Genomic DNA, 13,304 nt, shown 5'->3' on the forward strand with positions numbered 1-13,304 from the left:
CATGAACACCATAAATTCAAATTTAAGCAATGTTTTTTAGGGAACAACACTATTTTTGGGGAAAATTTGCCTTCGTTTGCCCCCCCTTGGAAAAAAATACCTTCCTTGCCCCTCCCTGGAAAAAATCCTGCGGACGTCCATGTTTTCGGATACGGGTACTTGATTCTCGGTTCCGAATCCGGGTACCCGATTCCTTCTTTTCGGATACGGGTACTTGATTCTCGGTTCCGAATCCGGGTACCCGATTCCTTCTTTTCGGATACGGGTACTTGATTCTCGGTTCCGAATCCGGGTACCCGATTCCTTCTTTTCGGATACGGGTACTTGATTCTCGGTTCCGAATCCGGGTACCCGATTCCTTCTTTTCGGATACGGGTACTTGATTCTCGGTTCCGAATCCGGGTACCCGATTCCTTCTTTTCGGATACGGGTACTTGATTCTCGGTTCCGAATCCGGGTACCCGATTCCTTCTTTTCGGATGCTGGTACTTGATTCTCGGTTCCGAATCCGTGTACCCGATACCTTCTTTTCGGATGCTGGTAATTGATTCTCGGTTCCGAATCCGGGTAACTTATTCCCCATTCAGGGTGCTACTCGGTTCTCGGTTTCCGAATCCGGGTACGATTCTCCGTTTCGGATATTCCGTTTTTTGGCTATCATTCTAACCATGGAAGGCTTTAACAATGATCGTCAGGTTTTAAATAAATCCGCACTGTCTCTACTTTTGCAGTGTCTTCTCAACAATCGTTCAATTGTTATCTTCATTAGGATAGGTGTAAGCTCTGTCCTTGTTTGCTACCTTTGACCTTTTCGCACACAGCCCGAGATAAGTGGAAACAGAAGTGATTGAAAAGTTTACAGGTGATAGAGTTTGAGATAAGAGCTAAGTGGATGGAGACAATCTCACACACAACCATGCAAATATGCGCAGTTGGCGGTCTCCTGTTCTGTCTATTGTGTTCCCAACGGTGGAAGGCCAAGGGGGGATTTGCAGTTAGACATGTGATAAGACGCCTGGACAAGACCGTTTGGGGAAGGGGGGGAAGGGGGGGGAGGGACAGACTGCGATAAGAACATCAGCCTGCCACCAGACACCTGATGAGGTGAACTCGAGTATTTACATAGGTCAGGAGACTGTCCATTTTTCTTTTGCTGTCAGGACAAGTAGATAAGATATGCCTCCACATTTAAGGCGGAGGGAGTTGTTCCCAAATTTCCCCAGTGCCATTTTCCATAAGACGCATTTCATGTATGTCCTTCCACGATGCAATTGGTATTGAGCGTTCATGACCCAAAAAATCGACAATTGAAAGGCGTTGAACAACGTTCTTATTGGAAATTAATTGATTGGTTGATTTGGTTTATATTAATTCGCATTTCTGCCACTTTTGGCTAATCACGAGGATGGGGATGAGTGGTGATATGATGAAATTGATGAAGGGACACACAAAGAAAACCTATGATCAGGTTGCGATTCGAATCCGGGACCCCTGGCGTCATATTACGCTCTTCAAAACATTCAGCCGGATATCGGCTTATTGAAAATGTTGACAGGTCTGAAATTACGCTCGTACATGTTCCAACCCTCTCTCTACCAGCTCATTAGGTGACCGGGGGGTTTAGCGGGGAGTACACCGACTGGCAGCAGGGTTGCCCTGTCAAGCGAAGTAAAAAAATATGATATTTTGAGAGTAAAATTAATGAATTAATTTTCGGGAAGTTGGTACCGTAAATGAAAATATCTAAAAGTGATTCTCTAGAAACACACTCTCTCAATACTAGGGTAACATTTGGAAACTTTCTGTCGATGGGTTCTCAAGATATTCGCGACCAAAAGTTTTCCCATAAGCTTACACAGGCTTGACGAGTATAATCAAATTTGTGCCAGTCGCCTTAAAAGAAACTTCGATTGTCGATTGTTTTGGGTGAACTCTGGTAGTACTTGGGGGAGAGTCTGTCCACATGCGTGACCACTCATCGTATTTCACCTCCACCAAGAAGCAGTTGGTGGAATTCGACATCGCAGCCACAGGTTTTCCCAACGTTTATCTCTCTCCGTCGCGTGGGTTTCAATCCCGTAAACATAACTTATTGCCACACGCGGCTCGTTTCACATGCTTAAGTATTCATGCTCCCGTGCAGTGAGATTTAAGGAGCATCTCTGCGAGTTGGTTTCCGAGTTGTAAGATGTGGGGGGAAAGGGGGAGATTCGTGCGTGCTGTATATTTGGTGTCTTGTTGCAGTAATTCTTGTGCTGGAGCTCATTTCCAGGCGGGTCAAACGATGATGCATGTACTGTATTGATGCATTCTGTTGGCCGTTTCAGGGCAATCACCGAAGAGGGTATGAAACACGGTTTAAAGCTCTGAACCGGAATTGGATACTATTGCCTTTCTCTCTCTCTATCTCTCTCTCTCTCTCTCTGTCAGATAATTTGAGATGAAGGGTGTTCCGCAAAACACCACCCTTAAGCACGCTTTAGACGAAAGCATATTCCTTAACATTTGTGCCATGACTAAAATAGTACTGTGTACCGTGATAAATCTTATGGCATTTCAGATGCCATGGCAGATTTCATGGCATTTCTAAAGGATAGAACCCGTCCTATTTCCGAAGCATTTTTCGTAGCATAACCAATCAGAAGCGACCTCTAGGTCACGAGTGCAGCTGTAATGGCGGCCGAGTGAGATATAACAATTTATCAGTTCACAGTTTTAAAAGCCGATAACTATTCAACCGAGAGGAATAACGTTTAGTATAAAACGTTATTAGGTACAAAACAATGGCGCTGCTTAAATACGAGGATCATCCAGAAAATAAAGACCGTTTGGTTATACAAAATGAAAAACACAATATTTATTGGAAAAAAACAATTCTGTTACATAGTTTCCTTCACTTCTCTACATAATCACCTCCTACATTTAAACATTTGTCGTATCTGGGCACGAGCTTCTGAATTCCCATGTTATACTCTTCTGCCGCCAGTTCATTAACGTCATGGCAACCGTCTTTTGGGATCGTAAAGGTGTTCTTTTGGTGGATTTCATGCCAAAAGGCACTGCGATCAATGCAAATCGTTATTATGAGACTCTAAGAAAACTACGGGAGCCATCCAAAACAGGAGGCGAGGAATGCTTAATTGTGCTTCTGCACGACAAGGCCCGCCCTCACACTGCTGATGCAACTCAAGAATTGCTGGATCAATTCGGATGGGAAATTTTTGATCATCGACCCTATAGTCCGGAACTTTCTCCTAGCGATTTCCACCTTTTCCGTAAGCTGAAAGAGTTTCTGGGCGGTAAACGTTTTGGAAGTGATGAAGAGTTGGAGAATGCAGTGACCACCTGGCTTAATGAACTAGCGGCAGAAGAGTATAACATGGGAATTCCGAAGCTCGTGCCCAGATACGACAAATGTTTAAATGTAGGAGGTGATTATGTAGAGAAGTGAAGGAAACTATGTAACAGAATTGTTTTTTTTTCCAATAAATATTGTGTTTTTCATTTTGTATAACCAAACGGTCTCTATTTTCTGGACGATCCTCGTACATGCTTTACAATGTTTGCTGTAGAACGCATGGAAGAACATTTTAGTTGCTTCAAATGTCAACACCGTGCACTCAGCATAGATGGTGTAACTGGACGTGTCTTTCGTGCTGTATATATTATACAGTGTAATCGCAAAAGCTAGCCGAAGAGTTACACGAAATGCTTGCGTGTAAAGTACTGTCTCCTATAAGATTTTTGGAAACATTTACATAGCATTTATGCTAGCAGAAATGCTAAAGGAAATGCTTTAGTCTAAAGCCGGCCTTAACGGTCGATTCTGGCAGGAAAAACCCAAATAAACAACTACATTGATTCGTTAGTCCTGGGTTCCCATCCCGTTCCTTACCACAGCGCTCGGAACCAAAGAATAGATTGACAGGCAAGAACTTCGTTGCAGGGTGATTGCTGAAAAAACTCGCAGAAATGGGCTTTACACATTTACTTACAAAAGAAACAAGGCTCGGATTATTCCATTTAAGGTCGCCAATTTAATTTATGTAGTTTCCCTAATTTGAGCCCCACGGCGGAACCGCCTGGGAATGCTTTGTGACTGACGGGAGGCCGCTTAAGTCCATAAGATCACTCTCCCTCCAGCTATCAGACTCACACACTGTCTCTCACTGTCCTCTGTCAGAGAAGCCATATTTATAACCAACTCGGCTCGTCGAATGGGGAGGGCTGAAAGTTCAAACTACATTGACTCTTTTGAGAACCATGGAAGAAATCCAATAATACCGAACTCCTTACATAACTTTAAAATAACTAACCCTTATAGGAAGTGATTCTGGTCAGATCACACACACACACTAACTACAGGAACGTAACTAGAAATATGTTTGGGGGGGTCCAAACCAAGTGTATCAGGAATAATAATGATAAAATTAAAATAATTATATTAAATAAGATTAATACTAATTACAATACATACATTAATATTATATTATTACTACATGAATAGGTAAATAGACTGTATAAGAATAGAGATATAACAGCGCATATTCATTACGTAACTTACCTGTAGTTAAGATCGGAATAATTTACATAAAAGCAAGTGCACTGGCAATGAAATTAATGTCAAATAAACGAATAATTGAATATTTATCGAATAACAAAAATGATGTTACATGTAGTTGGAGAAAAGTAAGTTTCTAATTAATATTTTATGCATATAGAATAGTAGTGTACATAAATCTTCTTTGTAATGTCATTCAAAGCCGTATTATCCCAATTTAATCCTTGCCTTGTAAAAAGTTCAGAGAAAATTCATGACCATCATTATGCAACAAATGCAAATATTTTCATTACTTAATTTTAGTACTTCGTAAGTCTTTAGGGGGGGCGGAGAGTCCGCACCTCTGTACCCCCCTAAATACGTCCTTCCTGTACTTCAAAGCCGTATGATCCCAATATAATCCTTGCCTTCCAATAAATTCGGAGGAAATTATACAACAAAGGCTAAAGAAATATATTTTTCATTATTTAATTTTAGTATTTGATAAATCTTTCGGGGGGGGGGGGTCCGGACCCCCTGGACCCACTAAATACGTCCTTGACTCACAAGTATGAAATAATAATTCACTTAATTCATTACGAATAATTATACACAAACACATAAAAAATAAAGAAAACATACTGTTTGTAACAAGAGTGGACAAGATATTAATAGATGTTTCCTCCTTCAATCAGAACCTCCCCCTGACGGATATTTAGGATTTAAAGGGCGATCCATTCTCAAGACACGCAAATGTCATGCGTCGTTCATATATGTTTGTGATTGTCCCTTCATTCATCTCCATCACTCACCTTTTTCTATGCTGTTGAAGTATTTTTTTTAAAAAAGTCTCCGAACTTTTCTGCCACCCTGCACATACATATATGCTCGCACACACACACACTCGCATATATGTATATTAGTAAAGGGTGGCGCAAAAGTCATCATCCTATTTGAACTGACCTTTATTTTGACATCTTGTTGTTTATATCAGCAGTGTTTTGTCAATTAAATAGACGATACTCACAAAATTTATTGTGTGCAGAGTAATATCCCGTTTTGGTGATTTGCCATGGCCGGCCAGGTCCCCCGATTTGACCGCTCCAGATTTTTTTCCTTTGGGGACATTTGAAGTCATTGGTTAATGTGAATAAGCCAGAGACGTTACAGCAACTAAAGGACAATATTCAACATGACATTGAAAACATTTCCCCGCAGATTTCCAACACCATGGAAAACACAATAAAAAGAGCCCAAATTTGCATCAATTCGAATGGTGGTCATTTATTGGATGTTATCTTTAAAAAATGAGGACATAAAACTTAATAAAAGTTTAACACAAAAAAAACTACTTTGTTCAATTTAAAACCCAAGCTATAGGCTAAGAAAATAAGGTGATGACTTTTGCGCCACCCTGTATAAGGGAGAAGACTTGCGTTAACACCGTGTATAAGTGGTTAGCACAGAGCGCTACGACGTCAGGGTCCCGGGTTCGAATCCCGGTCTGGGCAGGCGTGTTCTTTGCAAGAGTCCCTTCATCAGCTTCATCTATCATCACTCATATTCATCTTCGCAATTAGTCAAAAGTGGAAGACAAGCGAAGTAAAATAAACTTTGTTCGTTCACGGTGTCTTCAAGGAAGACAGGTTGCAAATCCGTAAGAAATCAGTGTTATCAACTAAAGAATCACTATCATCTTATTGATGAAATGGATATTATTATTCACAATTTTGAATCGAGTTTCCTCAATATTGTCTGTGGGCTTCAAGTCTCGTAGTAGTCTAGTCAGCCAGCATGGAATATACTCTTCTTATGCAAAATTACATATTGGCGAACTTCCCTGCCACCAAGGTTGCGTGTACGTGTACAAATAAAGTACTTTCCTATAGGCCTTGACTACCTAATCAAATCGTACAAAGTTCCATGCAAGGGAGGGGTGACGATAACCCAGGTATCCCTAATTCTTTCATCCCAAGCTCACCAGATGTCGTTGAGAGCGCCATACCCAGAGGACTGCCGTTTTTCTTTGATTGATTTCGCGTGATCGTCTCCTGTCCACACGATCTACGTTCCCACCCCTTGTCCTCGCATCTTGAGTGGTTGTCGGTCGCAGGGGGATCCTCGTATTTATACCTCTGTGAAGTTGGCCCGACCCATTCGCGTTGCCCACTTCAAAACTAGTCAGGACGTTAGTTCTTCGTTAGTTCTCGATAGTTCTCATAAAATTTTCGTTAGTTCCGAAAATACATAGAAACTATTAAGGAAATAAATGGGTCGGGCCAACTTCACACTTTTTCGACCCATATTCAAATTCGAACCGAAAACCATCCAGATCGATTGATTTTCGTTAGTTCCCGTTAGTTCTCATAAAATTTTCGTTAGTTCTCAAAATTTATCCAATTTATTCGCCGAACAAAAAATCGAGGTAATTTGCAGTTTTCCAGTTTTCACACGGAAATTTTATCAAAAAATGGTCCGTCTTGGTAGAATGTAGAGAGTATGAGTCAATTTTCTTGAAACTTTAGTCATTTTATCAAATTTATCCAATTTATTCACTGAATAAATGCTTAGACGAAATGTGTTGTCCTGAACGGCCAAATTTCGTTGCCCATTTCAAACTTAGTCAGGACGTTAGTTCTTCGTTAGTTCTCGATAGTTCTCGTAAAATTTTCGTTAGTTCTCAAAATTTATCCAATTTATTCGCCGATTAGAAAATGGAAGCAATTTGAAATTTCCCAATTTTGACACGGAATTTTTCTCTAAAAAAAATGGTCCGTATTGGTAGAATGTAGAGAGTATGGGTCAATTTTGTTAAAAATTTAGTCATTTTATCAAACTTATCCAATTTATTCACTGAATAAATGCTTAGACGAAATGTGTTGTCCTGAACGGCCAAATTTCGTTGCCCACCTCAAACCTAGTCTGGACGTTATTTCTTCGTTAGTACTCGATAGTTCTCGTAAAATTTTCGTTAGTTCTCAAATTTTATCCAATTTATTCGCCGATTAGAAAAAAGCCGTTCAGGACAACACATTTCGTCTAAGCATTTATTCAGTGAATAAATTGGATAGATTTGATAAAATGACTAAAGTTTGAACAAAATTGACCCATAATCTCTACATTATATCAATACGGACCATTTTTTGAGAAAATTTCCGTGTAAAAACTGGAAAACTGCAAATTACCTCCATTTTTTGTTCGGCGAATAAATTGGATAAATTTTGAGAACTAACGAAAATTTTACGAGAACTATCGAGGACTAACGAAGAACTAACGTCCCGACTAGGTTTGAGGTGGGCGACGAAATTTGGCCGTTCATGACAACACATTACGTCTAAGCATTTATTCAGTGAATAAATTGGATAAATTTGATAAAATGACTAAGTTTTCAACAAAATTGACCCATACTCTCTACATTCAACCAATACGGACCATTTTTTGAGAAAAACTCCGTGTCAAAATTGGGAAATTTCAAAATTGCTTCCATTTTCTAATCGGCGAATAAATTGGATAAATTTTGAGAACTAACGAAAATTTTACGAGAACTATCGAGAACTAACGAAGAACTAACGTCCTGACTAGGTTTGAGGTGGGCAACGAAATTTGGCCGTTCAGGACAACACATTTCGTCTAAGCATTTATTCAGTGAAAAAATTGGATAAATTTGATAAAATGACTAAAGTTTTAACAAAATTGACCCATACTCTCTACATTCTACCAATACGGACCATTTTTTAATAAAATTTCCGTGTGAAAACTGGAAAACTGCAAATTACCTCGATTTTTTGTTCGGCGAATAAATTGGATAAATTTTGAGAACTAACGAAAATTTTATGAGAACTAACGGGAACTAGCGAAAATCAATCGATCTGTATGGTTTTCGGTTCGAATTAAAATATGGGTAGAAAAAGTGTGAAGTTGGCCCGACCCATTTATTGCCTTAATAGATTCTATGTATTTTCGGAACTAACGAAAATTTTATAAAAACTATCGAGAACTGCCGAGGAACTAACGTCCTGACTAAGTTTGAGGTGGGCGACGAAATTTGGCCGTTCAAGACAACATATTACGTCTAAGCATTTATTCAGTGAATAAATTGGATACATTTGATAGATTGACTTAAGTTTCAACAAAATTGACCAATACTCTCTACATTCTACCAATACGGACCATTTTTTGAGAAGAATTCCGTGTCAAAATTGGGAAATTTTCAAATTGCTTCCATTTTCTAATCGGCGAATAAATTGGATAAATTTTGAGAACTAACGAAAATTTTACGAGAACTATCGAGGACTAACGAAGAACTAACGTCCTGACTAAGTTTGAGGTGGGCGACGAAATTTGGCCGTTCAAGACAACATATTACGTCTAAGCATTTATTCAGTGAATAAATTGGATAAATTTGATAGATTGACTAAAGTTTCAACAAAATTGACCAATACTCTCTACATTCTACCAATACGGACCATTTTTTGAGAAGAATTCCGTGTCAAAATTGGGAAATTTTCAAATTGCTTCCATTTTCTAATCGGCGAATAAATTGGATAAATTTTGAGAACTAACGAAAATTTTACGAGAACTATCGAGAACTAACAAAGAACTAACGTCCTGACTAGGTTTGAGGTGGGCAACGAAATTTGGCCGTTCAGGACAACACATTTCGTCTAAGCATTTATTCAGTGAATAAATTGGATAAATTTGATAGAATGACTAAAGTTTTAACAAAATTGACCCATACTCTCTTCATTCTATCAATACGGACCATTTTTTGAGAAAAATTCCGTGTCAAAATTGGGAAATTTCAAATTGCTTCCATTTTCTAATCGGCGAATAAATTGGATAAAGTTTGAGAACTAACGAAAATTTTACGAGAACTATCGAGAACTAACAAAGAACTAACGTCCTGACTAGGTTTGAGGTGGGCGACGAAATTTGGCCGTTCAAGACAACATATTACGTCTAAGCATTTATTCAGTGAATAAATTGGATAAATTTGATAGATTGACTAAAGTTTCAACAAAATTGACCAATACTCTCTACATTCTACCAATACGGACCATTTTTTGAGAAGAATCCCGTGTCAAAATTGGGAAATTTCAAATTGCTTCCATTTTCTAATCGGCGAATAAATTGGATAAATTTTGAGAACTAACGAAAATTTTACGAGAACTATCGAGAACTAACAAAGAACTAACGTCCTGACTAGGTTTGAGGTGGGCAACGAAATTTGGCCGTTCAGGACAACACAATTCGTCTAAGCATTTATTAAGTGAATAAATTGGATAAATTTGAAGAAATGACTAAAGTTTTAACAAAATTGACCCATACTCTCTACATTCTACGAATACGGACCATTTTTTTAGAAGAATTCCGTGTCAAAATTGGAAAATTTCAAATTGCTTCCATTTTTCCATTTTCTAATCGGCGAATAAATTGGATAAATTTTGAGAACTAACAAAAATTTTACGAGAACTATCGAGAACTAACGAAGAACTAACGTCCTGACTAGGTTTGATGTGGGCAACGAAATTTGGCCGTTCAGGACAACACAATTCGTCTAAGCATTTATTCAGTGAATAAATTGGATAAATTTGATAAAATGACTAAAGTTTTAACAAAATTGACCCATACTCTCTACATTCTACCAATACGGACCATTTTTTGAGAAAAATTCCGTGTCAAAATTGGGAAATTTCAAATTGCTTCCATTTTCTAATCGGCGAATAAATTGGATAAATTTTGAGAACTAACGAAAATTTTACGAGAACTATCGAGAACTAACGAAGAACTAACGTTCTGACTAGGTTTGAGGTGGGCAACGAAATTTGGCCGTTCAGGACAACACATTTCGTCTAAGCATTTATTCAGTGAATAAATTGGATAAATTTGATAAAATGACTAAAGTTTCAAGAAAATTGACTCATACTCTCTACATTCTACCAAGACGGACCATTTTTTGATAAAATTTCCGTGTGAAAACTGGAAAACTGCAAATTACCTCGATTTTTTGTTCGGCGAATAAATTGGATAAATTTTGAGAACTAACGAAAATTTTATGAGAACTAACGGGAACTAACGAAAATCAATCGATCTGGATGGTTTTCGGTTCGAATTTGAATATGGGTCGAAAAAGTGTGAAGTTGGCCCGACCCATTTATTTCCTTAATAGTTTCTATGTATTTTCGGAACTAACGAAAATTTTATGAGAACTATCGAGAACTAACGAAGAACTAACGTCCTGACTAGTTTTGAGGTGGGCAACGAAATTTGGCCGTTCAGGACAACACATTTCGTCTAAGCATTTATTCAGTGAATAAATTGGATAAATTTGATAAAATGACTAAAGTTTCAAGAAAATTGACTCATACTCTCTACATTCTACCAAGACGGACCATTTTTTGATAAAATTTCCGTGTGAAAACTGGAAAACTGCAAATTACCTCGATTTTTTGTTCGGCGAATAAATTGGATAAATTTTGAGAACTAACGAAAATTTTATGAGAACTAACGGGAACTAACGAAAATCAATCGATCTGGATGGTTTTCGGTTCGAATTTGAATATGGGTCGAAAAAGTGTGAAGTTGGCCCGACCCATTTATTTCCTTAATAGTTTCTATGTATTTTCGGAACTAACGAAAATTTTATGAGAACTATCGAGAACTAACGAAGAACTAACGTCCTGACTAGTTTTGAAGTGGGCAACGCGAATGGGTCGGGCCAACTTCACAGGGGTCGTATTTATGGTTAATTATCTGCGGACAGGTGGCGGGAGTGCTCCGAATCAGGGTTGCCAAGTCTGAGCGGTTATCGTGATTGTTTTTTGTTTTGTAAGTTATGTACATTTTGTTATTCTGATGTGTGTTTCAAGAATTTAGATTTCAGATAAAGAACTGTCTGTAGTTATCATCTCAAAAACACACACACACAGTTGTATCTCAATTTAAATACTTATACATTTTTAAGTTTAAAAAAAAAATGTCCGGCTTAGTCCAGTTAGAGAGCCACCACGTAACGCAACTCCCGTGCTGCGTTTGGGATCGAACCAAGAACCTCTAGATTGAATTGGGTGATGTAGTTATTTGTTATTCATCTCTCAGATGGTTATCACTCGCTTGGCCTGAATGTGATAAATGCAAGAGGTTACCTTTTAAAGGAATGGCGATAGAAATTAGCTTAGATTAAATATGGGTTTTATACTCTCCATGACTGAACCGATATGGATTGGTTAAGGAAAGGATATTACTTGCCTTACAAATATATGGAGATTGTTCCTAGCTTGTCCTCTCAACTATCACTTGTCTCTTGTCACACACCATCGTCCAATAGTCGTTCCCCACTTTGCTCCTCTCTCACAATCCGTAGTCCTTACTCTCTCTATTCTCGCCAACTGATCACACCTCCTGACAATTCCAACACTCATGCCACATACGACTTCCAAGTCAATCACCCGACCTTTGCCTGATTATTTATTCAGCATTCCTATCTCTGTTTCTTACTATGCTAAGAATTTATACATCCTACCCAATACCTTGGGTACGATACGCTATGAACTATGTAGAACGTCAGCGAAAAAGTTAGCGATTGGTGCTGGGTTGAGTATGACGTCAGCAGCTCACTTCTTCATTAGACGCTTCGGGAGTTAAAACTCGCTCCCAAGGTACAAATGTATATAGAACAGAAAAGGTACGGATATAATCTCACTCTATCTAGTCAGCAATAAGAGTTAGCGATAGATGCTAGGTTGAGATGACGTCAGCGGTTCACTTGTTGATTGATACATCCGATTGGAATTCCTTCCAGAGAAAATAATCAGAAATATTTAGACAATAGTGAAGAAAAAAATCTCGTGAAGATTAACTTGACTGCTTCAGATGGAATTCTAATGAAATGTAATAATTTAGAACTTTAAATATCATGCATGTTTTTGGAAAGGAGAGGAATTTTCGAACATTACTTACAGCGAGGCCTTAAACGGTAGGTCCAGTCCCTATTCGCCCGGCGTAAATCCCGATTCGCCCATATGAACATAAATTGAACTTTTAAGACACAAATAATCCCAATCCAGCTAAAAATCAGTCCAGATTCGCCTTTGATTTGACTGATTGATTGATTTGGTGTTTTAAGTCTACTTTATGCACAGTGACGCTAATCGGGGCTGGACCTACAGTTTAAAGTGGGATCCGAACCACATGTGCCTCCACCGGGTATCGAACCCGGAACCCCTTGATTACAAGGCGACGACGCTACCACTGCGCCATGGGGGGGGGGGGGGTTTACATATTTGAGAATAAATCGAACCCTTAAGAAACAAACGAAAGCTACTGCAGCTTCTTGCGATTTTTAAAAAGTCGGCTGCCAACACTGCCTCTGGTGTCTGAGAGATCCGACCATGGAAAGCGACGCACCCCCATTAACCTTGATAGAACGACCATCCCCCGAGTCCCTCAAGGGTCGACAGTGCGGTGTCACCTCGATTAATTACCAACTGGAGACCAGGTCGCGTCCACCCGCACGCGAGGACATGGGGACTCCCCGCGCGACACCCCTTGGGGAATCCCCCTGCCAGCCTGCATCGCAGATGTTGCGAATTCGGCTCCAAAACTGATAATTAGTTGATTGTCGCACGTGGTAAATATATGTTTGCCATCGGGTACGAGGCGTTCGGAAACCGACGTCAACACTTTATATGAAGTTATTGGCAATCGTGGACCCCCCCTCCCCTTCCCAGCGAGGGGGTAATTTATGTGTTTCGATTATGGATCC

Source organism: Lepisma saccharinum, chromosome 7 (genome assembly GCF_977018435.1).
Source record: "Lepisma saccharinum chromosome 7, izLepSacc3.1, whole genome shotgun sequence".
NCBI lineage: Eukaryota > Metazoa > Arthropoda > Insecta > Zygentoma > Lepismatidae > Lepisma > Lepisma saccharinum.